Source organism: Phocoena sinus, chromosome 8 (assembly GCF_008692025.1).
Source record: "Phocoena sinus isolate mPhoSin1 chromosome 8, mPhoSin1.pri, whole genome shotgun sequence".
NCBI classification, from domain to species: domain Eukaryota; kingdom Metazoa; phylum Chordata; class Mammalia; order Artiodactyla; family Phocoenidae; genus Phocoena; species Phocoena sinus.
In genome coordinates, this window is record NC_045770.1 from 40,105,541 (window position 1) to 40,127,962 (window position 22,422).

Below are 22,422 nucleotides of genomic sequence, written 5' to 3' on the forward strand. Positions count from 1 at the left end.
CCACCACTCCTCAAAATGGTCAAGGTCATCAAAAACAAGGAAAATCTAAGAAACTGTCACAGCCAAGAGGAGCCCAAGGAGGCATGACAACTAAATGTAATATCAGATCCTAGATGGGGTCCTGGAACCGAAAAAGGACAGGGCTTCCCTGGTGGCGCAGTGGTTGAGAGTCCGCCTGCCGATGCAGGGGACGCGGGTTCGAGCCCTGGTCCAGGAAGATTCCACATGCCGCGGAGCAACTAAGCCCATGTGTCACAACTACTGAAGCCCGTGCGCCTAGAGCTCATGCTCCACAGCAAGAGAAGCCTCCGCAGTGAGAAGCCCGCCCACCGATACAAAGAGTAGCCCCCGCTCGCCACAACTAGAGAAAGCCTGCGCGCAGCAACGAAGACCCAACACAGCCAAACTAAATAAATTAATTTAATTAAATATTTTTTTAAATCTTTAACTATGTCATTTAATTAAAGTATATCATTAATTTGAAATAATTTATTCAACTAGGCCCTTCCTAGTAAGATAATATGGTTGACCAATAACAAGTAAACCTCCTCTCCACTACCTGGGTCTTAGGAAGGAAGAAGGCAATGAGAGATAAGCCTCTGGATTCCAAGATAACAAGCTGGCGGAGGGGCAAATGCAGAGCTCATTCTGCTCTAATGGACATAAACTGGGGAGAAGCACTATCAGAAGAGTTACCTCCGGGCTTCCCTGGTGGCGCAGTGGTTGAGAGTCCGCCTGCCGATGCAGGGGACACGGGTTCGTGCCCCGGTCCGGGAAGATCCCCCATGCCGCAGAGCGGCTGGGCCCGTGAGCCATGGCCGCTGAGCCTGCGCGTCCGGAGCCTGTGCTCCGCAACGGGAGAGGCCACAACAGTGAGAGGCCAGGGTACCGCAAAAAAAAAAAAAAAAAGAAGAGTACGGAAAACGAAGAACACGAGTAAGCTGGCAGAGGGATGGGGTCTAGAGGTGAGAGAGCACTAGTACAAGGGACGCAAGGAGTTCTTCAGAGAAGATACCCAATGCGCGTGAAGGAAGAGTGAGTGTAGGATCCAGAATAAGGAATTTTACAGAAGGGCGTCCTTAGAGAGTGGTGAGCTGTGTAAAAACACAACCAAGTCTGTATGTTTGGAATAGTTTGTATATTGGAAGCTCAGGAGGAGGCCCAGGTGTGGGTGGAGAGCTGAGCTCATTGGCTCATGTTAACTCTCAGAGCACCCAAGTGCAGACAGCTGGTGGGCTTCAGGTCCAGAGGTCAGAGTTGAACTAGGGACGGAGACTTGGGGTCATTAGCTATCACTGATCCTCAGGTGAAGATGGGATCACCAAAAGAGGATGTTACAGTGAGAAATGAGAGGCCTGAGGATGCAACCCTGAGGTCAACCAACATAAAAGAAATCTATTCAAAAGCAGGCTTCCTTAGAGAGAGAACCATATAAACTGTGTCCTTGCAAAAGGACAAGCAAGCACGGTGCCTGGCGTGTAAATGTTTGCGGAAGGAAGCGGGGACAAAGGTGGGAAGGAATGAAGGGAGGGAGGGAGAGAGGGAGGAAGGAATAATTTCTACGGAGCTCCTTATCAGAAACTATAATCCAAGAGGCATCACTGCACAGTGGTTAAGAGAATCAGAGGACCTAGATTTAATCCCAACTCTGTCACTGACTAGCTCTGTGGCCTTCAGCCTGTTACTTAATCTCTCTCTCTTTCATTTTCCTCGTCCATGAGTAACAGTAATTCCTACCTCGGAAGTTGTTGTGGGAAGTAAATGATCTAAGACAAACCTGTTTTTCTCACAGTTTTCCCCATCTCATGAAATGACAATTCCATCTCTCCAGTTTCTCAGCCCAGAAGCCTTAAAACCACCCTGGACTTCACACTGTTTTCCCTCACACCCTACATCCAAGGGATCAACCATTCACGTTGACACTATCTGCAAAACATCTCTAGAATCTGACCACTTCTCACTACCTCTGCTGCTACCACCCTGGGCCAAGTCACTATCTCTTTCCTGGATTTTGGTCACAGCCTCCTAACTGATCTCCCACCTTTTGTCCTTGCCCCTTTACGATCTGTTCTCAGTGGACAGTCAGAGGGCTCCTGCTAAAACAGAAGTCAGACCACTTTGCTCCTCTGCTGGAAACTTCCCAGAAGCCCCCATCTCACTAGCAGTGCAAGCTGGAGCCCTCGGCTGGGCTATGAGGCTCTACCTGATCCGACCCACCTCCTCTCTGCCCTCACCTCCCACCCTTCTTCCCCTCATTCAGCCTTCTGGCTACTCATCTCTCAAGCAAGCCCTGCTCCCATCTCAGGACATCTGCCCTTCTGTTTCCTCCACCTGTAAGCTCTTGCCGCAGCTGGCCACATGGCCTGCTCTCTCACCTCTTCAAAGCCTTTGCTTAAAGTCACCTTCGCATCAGACATTCTCAATCACCTGTTGAAAACTGCAGCTTCCTCTCCTGCCCAAATGCCAACCCACCTTAGCCAGCTTCATCTACCCCTCCCAACCAGCCCCATCCTCATAGCTCTCGATGGCTTTAGTCTCACAAATCATTTGAAACTCCCTGGATAGCTCTAAAATATAAGCTAAATGAAAGCAGGGATTTTTTACCAGTTGTGTTCTCTATAGTGGAACAGATCCTAGTACATACTAGGTGATCAATGAATATTTATTGAATAAATCACTTAAACAGTGCCTTGTGCATGGAACATATTCAGCTTTAGCTAATTAAAATTGATCCACAAAAAAGGTATAAAGGTCATTATTGGAACGAGTAGGAAATTTTGAATATGGATTATATGTTGTATAATATTACTGTACCAATATTAAATTTCTTGAATGTAATTATGTAAGTTATGTAAGAGAATGTCCTTGTTCTTAAGAGATACAGACTGAAGTATTTAGAGGAAAAATATCAACAAACCTACAACTTACCTTCCAATGTTTCAGCAACATACATAAATATTGAGAGGTGAATAGAGGAGAACAATTAATGAGTCTAGATGAAAGGCATACTGGTGTTCATCGTACTGCATTTTAAAAATCATCTTCAGTTTGAAATTCTTCAAAATAAGAAGTCGACGCGGTTCTTTTGTAATGTGTCAGCTTGGCTCGGCTGAACTACATTTCCCAGAATTCCTTTTCCTGTATGATTCCAGTACAGATGGGGCATAAGGGAGACTGGTGCAAGATGTGGAGGGCGGAAGTGGAGCAGCAGCCATTATGCAGCTCACACACCTTCTCACTTATCTGCTAGGTCACCTCATTGGCATGAGGAAGCCGTTTCAACTGCTACCAAACCTGGGGCTCCTTTAAGAATCTCTGACTCCCAGGCCAGGTGTGTGTGTGTTTTAGCTCCATGAAGAAAGAAGAGCTCCAGCTGCTGCAGGATACCCATTCCATCAAGATCGAAGGCAACAGGTACTCCTGGGCTTCAGTCCATCCTTATGGGCTCCAGCTCGCTCTGTGGGTGCCAGCTTGTTCTTGTCTTCCTCCCCTTTAAATCCATCTGCCTGTCCCAACTGCCTCCCAAGCATTAGCATCAACTGAAAAGGAAAAGGATGATAACCATCCTTACAGAGACTGCTTAACTAGCTCCCACAATTGCATAAGATCGTGTTCTTCTAACAGATCCCCTTACACACACACAGATCCAGAATTTGGTATCAGGAGTGGGGTTTACTCACAAATCTCTTTGAGATGAGCCCTCCTCTACCTTGGCCTCCCACTGAGACCCCTAAGGAACAACGTTCTTAAGCTTCCTGGAAGCCCTATTATTTGGCTGAGAGGACCTGTAAGGCACACTCTTAGTCTTTCTAGAGGGTCTTTTGCTTGATGCAATGGTACTGTGAGGCGAAATATCTTTGATATTTCTAAGACCTTAACAAAAGGTTTACAGTCATGCCCTTGGCTTCATCTTCAGGTTTTCCTGGCAGTGTCCTGGATTTGATCTCTGCTTAGAAGCCATTTCTTAGTTTGAGCACCATTTGCCATCTGGAGAGGCTGAGAATCCTCCAAACCATCAAGTCGCAGCTTCTTTTTGCTTAACAGTCCTTCCCTTGATTTTTCCCTCTCCCCTCACATTTTACAATAAGCAGCCAGGAGAAATCGGGAGGTACCTTCCACTCTTTACCTGGAAATCTCATTAAATAGATCACTTCATTAAGTGTATTTTCTACTTTCAACCTTGCTGCAGGCAACAGTGTTCCTAATGATTTCTGCTGCTACATAATGAAGATCTCCTTTCTTCTTTGAATTTCCAACAAGACTTTCCTTACTTGAAGCCCTCAGCAGCAGTTTCTTCAAAGTCCAAAATTCTACAAGCCACGTGTACCTAATGCTTTCACTAACATTCTCTTCAAAACCTACAGCCTGGGCTTCCCTGGTGGCGCAGTGGTTGAGAATCTGCCTGCTAATGCAGGGGACACAGGTTCAAGCCCTGGTCTGGGAGGATCCCACATGCCGCGGGGCAACTAGGCCCGTGAGCCACAACTACTGAGCCTGCGCGTCTGGAGCCTGTGCTCCGCAACAAGAGAGGCCGCGATAGTGAGAGGCCCACGCACCGCGATGAAGAGTGGCCCCCGCTTGCCACAACTAGAGAAAGCCCTCGCACAGAAACGAAGACCCAACACAGCAAAAATAAATTAATTAATTAATAAATTCCTGCCCCCAACATCTTAAAAAAAAAAAAAGAAAACCACAGCTTTAAAACAAAAAAAAACCCCACAGCCTGCTTCCAAAGGCACACCCACATTTTAGGGTTTTGTTATGGCAGCACACCACCCCCAGGAACTGTAGTCTGCATTTGTTATCTACTGCTTTAGAACAAATTACTCTAAAACTTAGCACATTAAACAATAAAAATTTATTATCTCACACAGTTTCTGATTGTCAGGAATCTGGAAGCAGCTTAGGGTCTCTCACAAGAAGCTAGTTAAAGTGAAAGCCAGGGCTACTGTCACCCCTAGGATTGGCTGGAACTGAAGATTCTGCCTCCAAGCTCATTCTCGTGGTTGTTGGCAAACCTCAGTTCCTCACTGGCTATTGGCTGGAGACTTGAGTTCCTTGCCATGTGGGTTGCTCCACAGAGTAGCTCTCAGCATGGCAGCTGGCTTTGCCCAGAGTGAGAGATTCAAGAACATGAGAGAGAAAGAGAGAGAGAGAGAGATGGCCCTCAGATTTCCTCCACTCCAGCTAGTTTAAGTGGAAAGGGATTTGTTACGGAATGACTTACAGAGTTATTTCTGGGAGACACAGAACTAAGCTTGACTGCTACAAATTCAGGACAAGACATCCAAGAGATACACACAACCACACCATGAGACTATTCTAGTAGAAACCCCACCGCTGCTGCTGTCTGCACTTCCCATCTATGGAGCAGGGACCAGAGAATAGATGCTCCACCACAGCATCCAGGAAGATCCAGTCTCTCCACACGGCCACCACCTACATTCCTCACTTCTGTCATTCAAGTCTCAGAAAGCACATCTAGGTCACATGCAGAACCCAAACTGTGGAGAAGTCTGGAAATTATTACTAGCAGTATCATTCCTGCTACACTGAGAACCTGTGTCTGAAGAGGTATAAGATGATGAGAGACTTCAACAGGCTTATTCCCCAATGACTACGGGTATCTAAGGCCTTGTAATATTCCAGATAGAACACCTTAGGGCCATAAGGTAAAGAGACCCTGGAATTAAACAATTGAAGGTGATAGAAAACATTGGGAAACTGGGAAAATGCAACACTTTAAAACAGAAAAAGAACTAAAAACTCTTTATACTGATATACAGTCTTAGGATGGCCCATTTATAGAAAAAACAGTAAAACTAGAATGTTCTCAATCCTTCCCAATTTCAAATAATCTCTCTCATAGTCGACGTATGTACACATACTTTTGACAGACATTGGGTTGTAGTTGTTTTAATACTATGTTTATGCCCCCCAATTTCCATATGGTAGCCCTGCCACTACCATGTCTTTGGAGGACTCTCTTCTTTGGCCTCTTCAGAGAATAAATCTCCTATCTTCTGCCTCACTTTGTGGGTGGAGGAGGGCATCTGGAGTCTAACACCTACTTAAACAGACTTGTAGCCAATCCTCCAATGTTTAGCCTCACCTTTACCCCTCTTTCCAGAAGGACTTGGTGCCACCAATGTGTGAGTCTGTGGAGGGTCTTGTGGCATTAAATGGGTCCTTGGCTTTTCCCCAGAATTTCTCTTCTGCTGACCCAGAATTAGCTCCACTCCTTTCCATCTTCCAAAGCTTTGTTTCTATCATCTCTTTTCTCTTCTATTAATCCTTAAGAGTGTGTGTCTTTTTTTTTTAAAGTCCTCTTCCCATTCTTAATTTAGAGAGATTTCAAGAGGGAGCAGATATGAATGGGTGTGTTCAAACTGCCTCCTTCAGTTAGAAGTCCAGACCCTAGGTTTTGGGTTTTGGTCCCCATTAAGTTAGCTTCAATTACATTATCACTTTTGGTTGAGCATTCTTTTCCTTAAACCTGTCCTGGAATCTTTCATATTCTAGACCTGGGTCTGGGAGAAGAATGGATGGGGTTCATCATCTGAGAAATGTGACACTTGTCTCCACTACTTTCCATGAGGATTTCAGGTGTTACCCCAAAAAAAACTTGCCTTTAATGGCACACACTTTGGAAAGATCCTTTTTAGCCTAAGTATCTCTCATATCCATGTTTTATCACATCATTTACCAATCAAATGAATGGATTGGATGAGCAGTTAAGAGTGGGACTCAGTGATTTTTCTATGGGGAGATGTCTAATGCAGAGACTCCCAAACATCTGTCCACAGGCATCTCCACCAATCCACAATAAAATGAGAAAAATAGGACATTGTATTAATGTTCATTCAGCCAAATGCATTCAATGTATAAGGCTATTTTGTGATTAATCCTTCCCACCTTGGTGTTAAATTTTTTAATGCCATGCTAGAAAGAGTGGATTTTGGTTAGGGTTTATTGCTTTGCTGATTTTTGTTCTTTCTCAGCAAAATAAAACGTTGTCGGCCTTATTTTAGCTAATTTTTTAAAATTTTGCAGTTCCATGAAATTCATAAGCCTGGGAGCTGTGGGTGTAATAAGAGTTCTCAGTGGAGAAGACTTTCTGAGTCATGGCGGGGGTGGGCATGAATGAGGCCAGCAGTGGATAAAACAGTGGCATCAGCCTGCTGTGTTTTTTTGTTTTTTTTTTTCGGTATGCGGGTCTCTCACTGTTGTGGCCTCTCCCGTTTTGGAGCACAGGCTCCGGACGCACAGGCTCAGCAGCCATGGCCCACGGGCCCAGCCACTCCGTGGCACGTGGGATCATCCCGGACCGGGGCGCGAACCCGCGTCCCCTGCAACGGCAGGCGGACTCCCAACCACTGCGCCACCAGGAGAGCCCCCTGCTGTGGTTTTGATGCCTTCCCACAGCCGCCCATTTCACTCTTCCTCCTCCCATGAAGCCTTTCTGGGGTCACACCCAGCTCTGAATGCCTCCCTTAATGGCCGCACTGTCCAGACTTGAGAACTGCCTGTCTCCTGTGACTGCTGTTGCATGTTGAGAGGTGTTCAGGGAAAGAGGCTAGAGGAGCCTCACTCGTCACTGTGTGTCAGGTTTTATTACCTTGTCTCTCACTGGGGTATTTCTACCCTATCTTGGCCCCATATTCTGGGACTTCCTTTCTATATATACAACTTGACACACTCTTGCTGTGAAAACAATGTGATACAAGAGAAAGAACACTGGACTCACAGCCAGAGCCAGGACACCATTTTCCAGCTGTGTGATTGGGGTAACCTCTCTGAACCACAATTTCCTCATCCCCAAAATAATGATGCCACCTTCATGGTGTTGTTGTAGGAATTAAAATTTTTTTAAATGTATGTTTTAGTCTGTTTGGGCTGCTATAAAAGAAGTACCATAGGCTGGCTTAAACAACAAACATTTATTTCTCACAGTTCTGGAGGCTGGCTAAGTCTAAGATCAAGGCATCGCATATTCTGTGTCTGGTGAGAGCCCCCTTCCTGGTTCATAGAGAGCTGCCTTCTCTCTATGTCCTCACATGGCGGAAGGGGGCAAGGGGACTCTCTGGGGTCTCTTTTATAAGGGCACTAATCCCATTTGTGAGGGCCCACTCTCATGACTTCATCACCCACCTCCTAATACCATCCCATTGAGGGTGAGGATTTAACATATGAATTTGAAGGGGACACATACACTCAGTCTACAGCAGGATGTGAAAGCAGGCATGGTCTCTGGCATCTCAAAAGTGCTCAGCAAACATTATTTGAACTTGATAGTAAGAATACAAGAGCTGGGACTTCCCTGGCTGTCCAGTGGTTAAGACTCCGTGCTTCCACTTCAGGGGGCACGGGTTTGATCCCTGGTTGGGGAACTAAGATCCCACATGTTGCAAGGCATGGCCAAAAAAAAAAAAGAATATAAGAGCTCAGAGCAGTTCTTCCTCCATTTCCTTTTCACACAGGATGAAATGTTGAAACAGAAGTAGCTAATGGTGGAGTTGCAAATGTGGATGACAGGTTACGAGGGAGCTGTGAAGCAGATCCTGACTCCTCAGCTCGAGCCCTTCAGCCAGTCCTTGTCTTCCCACTGTCTGCTCACAACCTCCTCACACTTGAGTCCCCTCAGTCACTGACTCGCTTGGCTTCCCTCTTAACTCTAATCCTCATGTTGTAACACCTGGGATTTAATAACTGGGGCAAGAACCTGGCCTGAAAACCTACTGGGCTCCACTTCCGTTGTTCCCAAAATTCATGGGTATCACACATCTACTCTGCCCTCACCCAGACCTCCCCTCTGCTCCCCTCACACAGCCGATGGGGGAAGCCAAACCACAAAAAGAATGACAGTGTAACACGAGAAACCAGAATCACCAGGCTTTTGGTGGGGCTTCCTGCCACTGTGCCCAGCAAAGCCCTTCTTTTAGGGTCCAGCAGGGCCCATCCCTAGCAGGTACAGGTGGCTATATCAGAGGGCATTGCCTGGCCAGGTATGTTTGGTCTGATTCCTTAGTCTAAACTTGAGTTACCACAACTAGCTGGTGAGGAGGAGATATCAGTTATAGGAACTAAAAAGCCATGTTTTCTTAGCACATCTCAGCGTAGCATGAAAATGTTGACCCTACCTCAAAGAGAGGGTGGGTTACTCATTTAACAGCGTCTCTCCTACTGGACCTTGCTGGTTTTACTCACTATTGCATTCCCAGAGCCCAGCATGTAGTAATAATTAAAATTTTTTTGAAGAATGAGTAAATAAATGAACAAAGGAAAGAATGAAAGTGTGGGTGGATAGAATCACCTTGGCCGAAAGAAAAGATAACTCTTCTAGCATCACGGGAGGAGAGCAGAGGGAGGATAGATGGGAATATGAGTGATGAGCAGATTCAAAGGTGCAGAGTTAGGAAGCTGAGTGAATCTCCACAAGATGTCTTTTTGTTTATCTGTGAATTGGAGTGGGCGGGGGGCGAGGGGTTATCTCCTGAAAGGAGGGGTGGTAAGGAACAGGAGGAAGGATTGAGGACAGAACCGAAGATGTGAAACAGTTACTGTGGGGAATGGGACTAACCGTCCACCAGAGACTCATGAAGGGATTGCTGAACAGGAGGGTGGCCCAGAGGATCCAACCGCGATACCAGGGCAGCAGATGCCAGCAGCCCAGAGAGGGAACAGAGGGGGACGAAGCCTAATTCAGGGAAGAGTTACGGGGGTTCAGACTTGCAGATAGAGCTAGTCATCTCAGATCAAGAATTTGTCAGGCTCCGGGAATAAAGACACAGACCTACTAGAGAATGGACTTGAGGATATGGGGAGGGGGAAGGGTAAGCTGGGACAAAGTGAGAGAGTGGCATGGACACATATACACACCACCAAACGTAAGGTAGATAGCTAGTGGGAAGCAGCCGCATAGCCCAGGGAGATCAGCTCGGTGATTTGTGACCACCTAGAGGGGTGGGATAGGGAGGGTGGGAGGGAGGGAGACGCAAGAGAGAAGAGGTATGGAGACATATGTATATGTATAACTGATTCACTTTGTTATAACGCAGAAACTAACACACCATTGTAAAGCAATTATACTCCAATAAAGATGTTAAAAAAAAAAATTTGTCAGGCTCCTACTGTGTGCTGGACCTGCTCACTGAGTACAAAGAAAAATCGGAGAGCCCTGACTTGGAGGAGCTAGAAAATGCATCAAGTATGAGGGAGCCAAAAATGCCTAAATAGGGCTTCCCTGGTGGCACAGTGGTTGAGAGTCCGCCTGCCGATGCAGGGGACACGGGTTCGTGCCCCGGTCTGGGAAGATCCCACATGCCGCGGAGCGGCTGGGCCCGTGAGCCATGGCCGCTGCGCCTGCGCGTCCGGAGCCTGTGCTCCGCAACGGGAGAGGCCACAACAGTGAGAGGCCCATGTACTGCAAAAAAAAAAAAAAAAAAAGCCTAAATAAAACCACAGGAGGTGTCAGACTATGGCTCAACTGTGAATGCAAAGGATACCAAGACCAAAGATGTTTTCTTTCTCTCCATTCTCCTTTCAAACCAAAAATCACATTCTTGTCTCCGTTTCCAGAATTCTTTCTCAGCAAGTATGACTGACACTAGGCAGTCTTGGAACGCCACCTGGTGGGTCTTCAAGATATTACATATTTAGCTTCCAGGCGAAAGGGTTCTAGATTATAAGAACAGGAGAAAAATGCATTCATTCAGCAATATTTATTCCCTAAAACTCTGTAACAGTCCAGAAATACAGAGATACCCTCAATTTTCTTCCAAATTAATAAGAGAAAATTTAATTGTTTATTAGGACTTACACTAATTTAGTAATTGAAAGTATATATGAATTCAAATTTAAGAATTAAGATCTGTTGACTGAATTATGGTTCCTCATAGAAGAGAACATAGTATCCACTGTTAAATAGAAAATAGAAAGTCTAGTCCATCCATGTAAGCTGTTCGTTTGTTTTTTTTTCTAAGCCTACTCTCATCTCTAGCTTCCCAAATTTTACTCTGACCAGATACTACAAAACACCATATCTTCAAAGATGGCAACGGGGGGTAGGGGAAAGAGAACCAGACTGAGGTAAACAGTCCTGAAGTTGAGCTAAATAAAGCCAGATGAACTTAAGCAAGTCTTTTTATGTTTCTGAGCTTGTATCCTCACTAGTGAAATGAAAATTAAAATATTTACCTTTCAGGATGGTTATAAGCATTAAATAAGATAATAAGGTAGGGGGACTTCCCTGGTGGTCCAGTGGGTAAGACTGCGCTCCCAATGAAGGGGGCCCGGGTTAGATCCCTGGTCAGGGAACTAGATCCCACATGCATGCTGCAACTCAGGGTCCGCATGCCACACTTAAAAGCCCACATGCCACAACTAAGATCCTTTGTGCCGCAACGAAAATCCCGCATGCCACAACTAAGACCCAGTGCAGTCAAAAAGAAAATAAATAATAAATAAATAAATATTAAAAGATAATAAGGTAGGAAACACATTTCAAAGTGCTGATCAAATTTTGGTTATTACTGTTGTAAGTCCATAGAAGGGTACCTTCCATAAAGGAAAAACACATCCCTTTCTCACTGATGAGCCATCACTGACCCCGGTAAATGAGGAAAAGGTGAGGTAAATGCCATGAACATCTTAACAAAGCCATTTTTCATTTCACAAAAAAAATCGAAACTACATAGAAAAATTATCTGTATCTATGGCAGACAGATTCTACCTTTTATAAGCACATCAAAAAATATGAAGTACATAGGAATAAATAAACCAAAAGTCGTGCAAGATTTTAACAAAGAAAATTACCAAACTTATTGAGAGACGTTAAAGATAACAATTAAATTAAGAGATAGACCATGTTCATGGACCGGAAGACTCTATATTACAAGATGTCAATTCTTTCAAATCAATTCTAGAGTCAATGCAATTCCAGTTAAAATTCCAACAGGTGCTTTTAGTAACATTTGACAAGTTAATTCCCATCTTATGTGAAGATGCAAAGGGAAAGGAACAGCCAAGATGTGCTACAAGAAGAAGAGGAAAGAGGATGGGGGGGGTGGGAGGAGGAGGAGAAGAACCAGAAGGGGACAAATGGAGGACTCGTACTACCAAATATCAAGATTTGTCATGAAGCTATAATATTTAAAACAGTATGGATTGGTACATGGGTCAACAAATAGACCTATACAATAAAGTCCAGAAGAAGAACTTTGTATTATGTAAGCACTTGATACCTGATAGAGGCAGGCAAAGGACAGTTTTTTAGTGAGTGCTGCTGGGACAATTAGCTACCCATATAAGTTAAACAGAAATCAATTCCAGATGTATCCAAGCCCTTAAGGTAAAAGGCAAAACTATAAAGCTTTCAGAAGATAAAATGGGAGAATATCTCCATGACTTTAGAGAAGAAAGCTTTCTTAAACAATCATAAGATGTACTAATTGTTAAAGAAAACACTGATAAAGTTTGACTACATTAAAGTTAAGAAGTTCTGTTCATCAAAAGATACCATTAAGAGAGTGAAAAGGCAAGCCACATAATCACGACATACATAACTGATGAAACGATTTGTATCCAAAACATATAAAGTAGGGACTTCCCTGGTGGTGCAGTGGTTAAGTATCCACCTGCCAATGCAGGGAACACGGGTTGGAGCCCTGGTCCTAGAAGATCCCACATACCACAGAGCAACTAAGCCCATGCGCCGCAACTACTGAGCCTGTGCACCTAGAGCCTGTGCTCCTCAACAGGAGAGGCCACCGCAATGAGAAGCCCACGCACTGCAACAAAGAGTAGCCCCCACTTGCCGCAACTAGAGAAAGCCCGTTGAGCAGCAACGAAGACCCAATGCAGCCAAAAATAAGTAAATTTATTTAAAAAAAAAAAAAAAAATATATATATATATATATATATATATATAAAGTACTCCTTCAAATCAGTGAGAAAAAACAGACAATCCCATAGAAAAATAGGAAATATATTGGAATGGAATCAGTATTTTGCCAAAAAAAGGGAAAAAAAAATATGTCCAATAAACTTCATTTACAGAGAAATACTAGATTACAATGATAATGATACCACACTACAGATCCACCAAATAGGTAAAAAATTTTTAAGTTGGTATTATTAAGTGTTGGGGATGTAGAGCAACTGGAATTCTCAGAAACTGCTATTGGGAATATAATTGGTACAACCACTTTGGAACACAGGGGTTATCTACTAAATTTGAATGTGTGTATATTTTCACTCTTAGATACCTTCCTTAGAGAAACATATGTACACCTGTACCAGAAAACATGTACAAGAATATTCATAGCAGCATTTCTCAGGAGCCAAAACACTGTAGACCACTCAAATACCCATCAAGAATGTAACAGAAAAGTAAATGATGGTATATTCATATACAGCTGGGGTCAGGAAACGTTTCCTGTGAAGGGCCAGAGAATAAATACTTTAGGCTTTGTGGGTCTCTGTCTCAAAATCTTAGTTGTTTTTTCTTCCCCAACTTTATAAATATAAAAAGCATTCTTAGCTCATGGGCCAAACAAAAACATGGCCCATGGGCCATAGTTTGCCAACCCCTGATGTAGAAGAAAACTATACAGCATTGAAAATGAATGAACTACAGCTACCTGCAACCCTGTGAATGATTATTACAAACATGACATTGAGCTAAAGAAGCGACACAAATACACATACATATATACAAATCACATATAGAAAAATCATAAATAAAAACCATAGGAATATAATTCCATTTATATAAAACAGGCACAATGACACTATAGGATTTAGAAATGTACAGATAGGCCTTAAAACCACAAAGAAAAGCAAGAAAATAGTTACCATACAAATCAGGATCAAGGATACTTATATGCGAGGGAGGGGGTTGTGACCTGAAAGGGACCTCTGGGCGTCTGGCAGTATTTAATTTCTCGACCCGGATGATGGTAACAGAGGTGTTGGCTTTATCACTATTTGCTAATTTGTATGTTTGTGTTTGTTATTTGTCAAATTGTGTGTTTATGTTTTATGCATCTTCCTATGGGTATTGTGTTTGGATGGATCATCACCTAAGGTTGACAAAGACAACAGTACAGGAGAGAGTTGAAGACAAACGTATGGGCAGATGGCATACCACTCAAGTAACATGGGAGGGCGTCTGAAGGGAAGAGGATGATGTCCCTAAGAATAGAGGAGGCTGGTAATGTCCAAATATATGGACTTCAAAGGCGGAGATGCTATTGAACCAGAAGGAGAAGCCCTGGTTAGAAAGCAGCTTTGGGCAGTGGGGAGAGGGCTGCCTGATTTTTCTGGTCCCAGTTGGTGGCTGGTACTGGAAAGTCATTCTACACATTTCACCAGAGCATAGACACTGGATGGGCTGGAAGGACCATCAGGAGAAAAGAACAGGGCTGACAGGGCGTGGCAGGGCAGTTTGGGGCAGGCCTGAACAGTGTAAGATGATAAGCAGTTTGTGCCCTCACTGATGCCTCAGCCCCCAAACACTCCTTCATGGGCACAGGGAAGCGGGCAGAAGAGCTGTGTGCAAAGGGAAGAGATAGAGATTTTTTTTTTTGCAGTACACGGGCCTCTCACTGTTGTGGCCTCTCCCGTTGCAAAGCACAGGCTCCGGACACGCAGGCTCAGCAGCCATGGCTCACGGGCCCAGCCGCTCTGCGGCATTGTGGGATCTTCCCGGACCGGGGCAAGAACCCGTGTCCCCTGCTCATCGGCAGGCGGACTCTCAACCACTGCGCCGCCACCAGGGAAGCCTCAAGATGGAGATATTTTAAATACATATTTCTTAATCTCTATTTTACAGATCAAGAAATTGAGAATCAGGGAGGTTAAAGGATGTGTCCAGGGTCACAGATTAGTAAATGATGCCTGGGACCCCAAGTGGTAGATGTAGTAGTCAGGGTTCCCAAGTAAAACAGAATAAATAGGGGAAGGAGAGAGAGACAGAGACAAAGACAGAGAGACCCAGAGAGAAAGAGAGACTGACTTTAAGGGATTGGCTCACACCATTGGCAAGTCTGAACCCAGTAGAGCAGGCCAGTGGGCTGGAAACTCAAGCAGGATTTCTATGTTTCAATCTTGAAGCAGAACTGCTTCTTTCAGAAAATCTCAGTCTTTTGCTCTTAACACATTTAACTGAGTGGATGAGGCCCACCCACATTGTGGAGCATAATCACCTTGACTTAAAGTCAACGGAATAAATCATAGAAACCTTCACAGCAACATCTAGATTAGGGTTTGACCAAACAAGTCAGCATCATAGCCTAGTCAAGTTGACACATAAAATTAGCCATCATAGATGGATATAAGCACCCAGTATTGACGGACTCTGGCCTAACACACGGTGATCGAGTAAACTTAAGCAGGTGTCTCAGGTAGGAAGCACGGCCACGTATGTGTTCCCACCATACAGTGAGGAAAGCGAGGCAAGGCCATATTAACCGACCTGCCTGGGCCTCCCAAGTAATTAGCGTCAAGGCTGGGTCTGGCTCCCAGTCTCCAGCCTCCAAACGCCCTGCTCTCTCCTCCCAGCCATGCCACTGTCTGTGGCTGCTCCTCACGTTCCCTCTGCTCTGGAGCAGCTCAGGTGCTAAGCCCAAGCCTGCCAGGCTTGGGCCTTGCAGTGCTGTCCTGTTTCACCCTCCTAATGAGAACATTGAACTGTTCTTGGAAATTCATTTCTTTTTTTCTAGACTATTCATTAGAACTATATGAGGGATGCTTAATGCTAAATCATGCAAACTCCTGTGTCAGGAATGGCCTCCCTTCTCTCTGGGCACAAAACAATCACTAGCCATTCTGTGGCTCAAGGGTCCACAGAGGTCCAGGCCTTCTCTCTCCCTCTCTTCTCACATGACCTGGTGCCCCAGGTTCAAGAACAATTCCATCAGGTCAGAGACTCTCTCTGGACCACTTGGTGGGGCATAGTACTCATCAACCAGGGATCCCCAAAGGAAGCAGACCACTCCCGAATTTCAAAAATCATGTTCCAACCAACTTCCCGTGAAAGAGTGACCCTTGCTTAGCAAAGCAGAGCCACACCCACTGGCGGGTTCGGACCTAGCGAGCATGTTTGGGCAACTGTTGGCCAGGAGCCAGTTTTACATCAGGAACAAGTAGCATCCTGGCAAATCACTTATCCTAATCGAAGAGTCCCTCATATTTGAAGGGGTCAGCGACATTGGAGGAGGAGGAGAGGCGTGAATCTCATTGCTGGGTGATGTCTACCTCTCAGATTGTACATGAGGAGCTGTAACGAGGAGTGTGGACCAAGAAGCGAAGGAGTGGTTTGCCTGCTACCTCTGCAGGACGTCTGCTCTGTGGCCTGTGCAGGAAACACTATGCAACACCAGTGGGAGTGAAATGTACTTTCCCCGCTTGGAGTGAGGGCTGCAGCTCTTAGGGCCATGAAAGAGAAATGGTGGGGGATTGTCTCTTCCAGAGAGATATGGCTAGAAAAGCTTAGTGGATCATAGGTCAGTTCAGATCAGATCAATTCCCCTCTATGTGCCAGGGCCAGAGATGAACAGATGAACAAGACACAGCCCTTGTCTTCCCAGAACAGACCAACTGGTGGGGGAAATAGACCGATAATATCAATAAGATACAGTAAGTGCTATGAGAGAGACATACCCAGGGTGCCTTGGGAGCCTGGTGGAGCCTGGTGGAGGGACACCTCATCACGAAAAGGGGTTGGGCTACGTGAAGGAAATGACACTTGGGCTGAGTCTTTAAGTATGAACAAGAACTTACTCATGGAAGAAAGTGAGAAGAGCACTCAGGCAGGAACAACAGTGTAAGCAAAGGCCCAGAAGCATGAACAGCATGGGCGAGTTAAGGAAACAAGCTGAGAGTTCATAGGTCAGAAAGTAGGAAGGTAGGAGGGCAGGGAGCTAAGGCCATTAGTGAGGGAGGGGCCAGGCTCTGTATGCCAAACTAATAAACAGGTTAGACTTTATTCTATAGGCTATAAGGAGGCCCAACAGGCTTTAAGTAGGGGTAGGACCCATTTATAGAGTTCCAAATTGCAATAGGTGTCACTGATTTCTGTATGCCCACCTTCAGACTATCAGGTTCCAGAGTGATCTTTCTAATGCGCAAATCCAATGATATTGCATGAATGAATCAAAAGAGTTATTCAGGAGCAAAGAGAAAGGTTGTCAAGCTGCACTGAGGATCCCGCGGAGATGAGAAATCACGAATTTGCAGAGCCGCCAACTTGCGCTGCTGTGTCATGTTCTCCATGATGGAGACAGAGTCAGAATTTTGCCATGTCAGACTCGAGAGTGAAGAGTGCTAGTGAGAGAGCAATTTTGATAACTCACCACAGTGGTGAAGGTTGGGTAAGAAGGAGCATAGCGATGGCCCAGCACCTGAGTCCTGGCCTCGCTCTTTCCTCACGGGACAAACAACATGAGCTTCAGTGCCCAGTACACCTTCTCCAACTACCGGTCCCTGGGCTCCACGCATCACCAGGCCACCGGGTCTGACTGGTCACCAGCGCTGCCAGCATCTATGCAGGCGCCGGGGGCTCGGGCTCCCGGATCTTTGTGTCCCACTCCACCAGCGTCCAGGGCGGCTGGGGATCCAGGAACATGGGCACCGGAATGGCCAGGGGTCTGGTGGGTGTAGGGGGCATCCAGGGCAAAAAGGAGACCATGCAAGACCTGAATGACCGCCTGCCCTCTTACCTGGAGAGGGTGAAGAGCCTGGAGGCCGATAATAGGAGACTGGAGTGTAAAATCCGGGAACACCTGGAGAAGAAGAGACCCCAGGTCAGAGACTGGGGGCATTACTTGAAGACCATCGAGGACCTCAGGGCTCAGATTTTTGCAAGTTCTGTGGACAATGCCTGTCTTACTGCTGATGACTTCAGAGTCAAGTATGAGACGGAGCTGGCCATGCGCCAGTCTGTGGAGAGTGACATCCACAGCCTCCACAAGGTCATTGATGACACCAGTGTCACCTGGCTGCAGCTAGAGCCTGAGATTGAGGTTCTCAAGGAGGAGCTGCTCTTCATGAAGAACCACGAGGAGGAAGTAAAGGGTCTGCAAAACCAGACTGCCAACTCCGGGTTGACTGTGGAGTTGGATGCCCCCAAACCTCAGGACCTCAGCAAGATCATGGTAGACATCCGGGCCCAGTATGACAAGCTGGCTCAGAAGAACCGAGAGGAGCTGGGCAAGTACTGGTCCCAGCAGACTGAGGAGAGCACCACAGTGGTCACCTCGCAGACCGCTGAGATAGGAGCTGCTGAGATGACACTCACGGAGCTGAGACGCACCGTCCAGTCCCTGGAGATCGACCTGGACTCCATGAGAAATCTGAAGGCCTGCTTAGAGAACAGCCTGAGGGAAGTGGAGGCCCGCTATGCCATGCAAATGAAACAGCTCAATGGGGTCCTCCTACACCTGGAGTCGGAGCTGGCCCAGACCTGAGCAGAGGGGCAACACCAGACCTAGGAGTACGAGGCCCTGCTGAACGTCAAGGTCAAGCTGGAGGCTGAGATCAACACCTACCGCCGCCTGCTGGAAGATGGGGAGGACTTCAGTCTTGGTGACGCCGTGGACAGCAGCAACTCCATGCAAACCATCCAGAAGACCACCACCCTCAGGCTTGTGGACGGCAAAGTGGTATCTGAGACCTCAGACACCAAAGTTCTGAGGCATTGAGTTAGCAGAAGCAGGGTGCCCTGGGGAGCAGGAGGCCAATAAATGTTGAGACGTTACTGCAAAAAAAAAAAAAAAAACAAAAAGGAGCATAGCACAGTGCCTGGTACATGGTGGGTGCTCAGTACATTTTTGTTGAATGATGAGAAGATGGGAAGATGGGTATGACAGTTACCAATTTTACTCACTGGTGAGTGTGTGTCGTCCCGATCCCACCCCACCCCACCCCACCCCACTCCACCCCACCCCACTCCTGGTCTTCTAGTAAGACACACCCACTTTCCTGACATGTGATCCAGGGCTGGCCAATCAGAGTACTCCACTCCTCTCCCGCAACCACGATAGGCCCCAAGACCCACAGCAGGCCAATTAGTGCTCTTCCCAGCACTGCAACTGAGACTAGCTGGAAGCCAGCCTTTTGCCTGTAGAATTATACTGGAAGGATGAAAGTCTAGGGCTCACCGCAACCATCTTCGCCACACAGAGGAGCCCTCTCTACAACAGTGGGGAATGACAGAGCAGAGCTGAGAGTTGAAAGCACTGCGCTATGCTCCTTCTTACGCAACCTTCACTGCTGTGGTGAGTCATCAAAATTGCTCTCTCACCAGCACCCTTCACTCTCGAGTCTGACATGGCAAAATTCTGACTGTCTCCATCTTACACATCTGTCTTTTCTGCTGGTCTGTTGCTGGAGAACATGACACAGCAGTGCAAGCTCGCGGCTCTGCAAATTCATGATTTCTCACCTCCGCGGGATCCTCAGTGCAGCCTGACAACCTTTCTCTTTGTTCCTGAATAACTCTTTTGATTCATTCATTCATTCATGCAATATCATTGGATTTGCACATTAGAAAGACCACTCTGGAACCAGATAGTCTGAAGGTGGGCATACAGAAATCAGTGACACCTGTTGCAATTTGGAACTCTATAAATGGGTCCTACCCCTACTTAAAGCCTGTTGGGCCTCCTTATAGAAATGAAAACACTGGCCAGGGTCATCCCAGCCTATATAACACCTTTGTGTGAATTAGGGAAAAGCACCTTTGCCTCAAGTTTAAAAAGCTCTATGTTAATATATCAGGGTACAGGGAATTCCCTGGCAGTCCAGTGGTTAGGACTCAGCGCTTTCACTGCTGTGAGCCCAGGTTCAATCCCTGGTCAGGGAACTAAGATCCTGCATGCTGCACAGCACTCGGCAAAAAAAAAAAAGAAAAGAAAATGTGTGAGTGTGTGTGTGTGTTTGTATGTGTGTGTGTGTGTATATACACACACACACATCCATATATATACACATCTATATCATTGTATATTCCATATATATCCCATATATACATATATATCAGAGTACAACCTGAACAACCATAAGTCATGGGCCCTGGAAATAGAAACAGAGGCGGCTATGCCCTCTGCCATGTTCAGTAACCCTGAAGGAACGTTCTAGCCCCAGTGGCCATCCTGCCCTCTGAGGAAGGCTGGAGTTGGAGGGCAGGGGGACAGGAACGTGTCTCTGAGAGCCACAGGTGAGAGAAGCAGTCTTAGGGGAGGCAGGAAGTGGTTGGGACATGCACGGTTGCACCTGTGTGAACATATCTCCTGAGCCTGTTTAGGGCTTCGCATGCCAATGTGGCCTTATTAAAGAGGGGATTCTCCCTCACTGCTCCAGGACTCAGCTGAAACTGTCCCACCTACCTCATGTGGTAGGTGAGATCTGACCTCATTCACAGTGTATGTGAGTGGCATGTATTTCACATACAATGCATGGGAATGGCCCCCCTTAGATGTGGTGCCCTTGGGCAGTATACAAGCTGAACAGTTGTACACAGGGACCCTGAGCCTGACAAGCTCCTCTGACCCTAGATATCGTACCCCTGTCCTTCCCAGTTAAAAAGCCAGCAAAACTCTTTCTCTCTGAGCAAGTGTAAAATGGGTACCTACCATTTGCCACTGGAAAAGCCCTGACTATTAATACACACTGACAAACAGAATGAAGTGTAACAGACAGATCAGGGCCCAGACCCCAGGCTCTGGAGGTTTCTGTAAGTATTAAAATGGCAGTGGGAAGGAGACGGTAAGAAAGCCATTTAAGATGTCTGAGGTAGAGTTGCTCTTGGTAACAGCAGAGTTGGAGATGGGCCCTGGGGGTGGGGACTGAAGCAGATGGAGGGAAGGGGAGAAAGTTGAGCGGAGAGGCTGGGCCACCCTCACAGGCACTGAAATTCCCCAGGCTGGTGGCAGGCGTGATGTAATCTACCTCAGAGAATTATGGGTAATTTCCTTTCCCCTCAAACCCTTCCCCTCCTCTGTCCCACTTAAACTTGATTGGTTAGTTTGTGCCTAAATTTGCTAGGAAGCCCAGCTACCCCAGCTAATGAGGACTGTTTACTCTTTCTATCGCTGGAGCAGGGAACGGGGGAGCCAAATAAAATCCAGTGTGTTCATCCCACAGGGAGGAAATCCCAAAGTGCCCCTGAGGCCTGGAGACGCACAACTTGCACCCTTCGATCCCCACCCCATGCCAGAGGAACTGTGATTTGCTGAAGAGTCGCAGAAACTTCGATGTTATCACTTGGCTCATCTCTTTCCAAAATCACCTTGAGTAACCATGATGCAGTGGAAAAAATGTGAACTTCAAAGTACAACAGATCTAGTTTGAATTCCAGCTCTGACCTTGGACAAGTTACTTGATATTTCTGAACCTATATTTCCTTAAGTCTAAAAAAAAGGGGGAGTGAGGCACTGCGGAATTCCCTGGTCCAGTGGTTAGGACTCGGCGCTTTCACTATGGTGGCCCAGGTTCAATCCCTGGTAGGGAAACTAGGATCCTGCAAGCCACGTGCTGTGCTCAGCCATAAATAAATTAATTAAATAACAATTCCCATCTCATAAGGCTGTTGTGAGAGTTACATGAAATCATTTCTGTAGAGCCACTCCCTTAGTACCAGCACAGAGTTCCCACTTCTACCACTATAATCCTTCCCCCCAAAGCCCCAGTAGCATCAGACCTCCCCCTCCATTAGCTGTAACTGAACATGAGGACAGCCACATGGAGTGGAGAAAGAGAACTGGCTGAGGTATTAGGAGCCCTGCACTCCAGATGTGGCTTTAGGACTTCAACGGGCAACGCCCAGCCTGTCTGGTCCTCGATTTCTTCATCTGTAAATGCAGGTGGTGATTCCAGCCGTGCTCAACTCACAGAATGGATACGAGTTTTAAGGGAGCTAATGTGATTTGTAAATATCAGCAAAAATGGACATATTAAAGTACTAGTGAGTGATAGCCATTTAGAGTGCTACTTTCCTGAGAAGTATCGCATTTTCCCCTGCAGTAAAATGGAACCAGCCATTCATTTAATAAAGCTGAATTGGGGCATCCATCATGTGTCCAATCCTGTGCAAAGGATTAGCTCATCAATAACCCTTCCTCCGGGCTTCCCTGGTGGCGCAGTGGTTGGGAATCCGCCTGCCGATGCAGGGGACACGGGTTCGTGCCCCGGTCCGGGAAGATCCCACATGCCGCGGAGCGGCTGGGCCAGTGAGCCATGGCCTCTGAGCCTGCACGTCCGGAACCTGTGCTCCGCAACGGGAGAGGCCACAACAGTGAGAGGCCCGCATACCACAAAAAATAAAAAAAAAAAACCCTTCTTCCTCGGTGCTACTGGATACATGGGTTGAACATTCATTTATTCATTAAATAAATAAATCTTTACTGAGCTTTTGAGACTTGA

General features: G+C 46.2%; 1 pseudogene across 1 annotated transcript; it reads left to right on the plus strand.

Annotated features, from left to right (window-relative positions):
• The first annotated feature begins 17,442 nt into the window (after positions 1-17,442).
• Positions 17,443-18,747, plus strand: LOC116757662 (annotated as a pseudogene). The gene has a single exon (XR_004351052.1). The product of XR_004351052.1 is annotated as a keratin, type I cytoskeletal 18-like (transcript).
• The last annotated feature ends 3,675 nt before the right edge of the window (positions 18,748-22,422 follow it).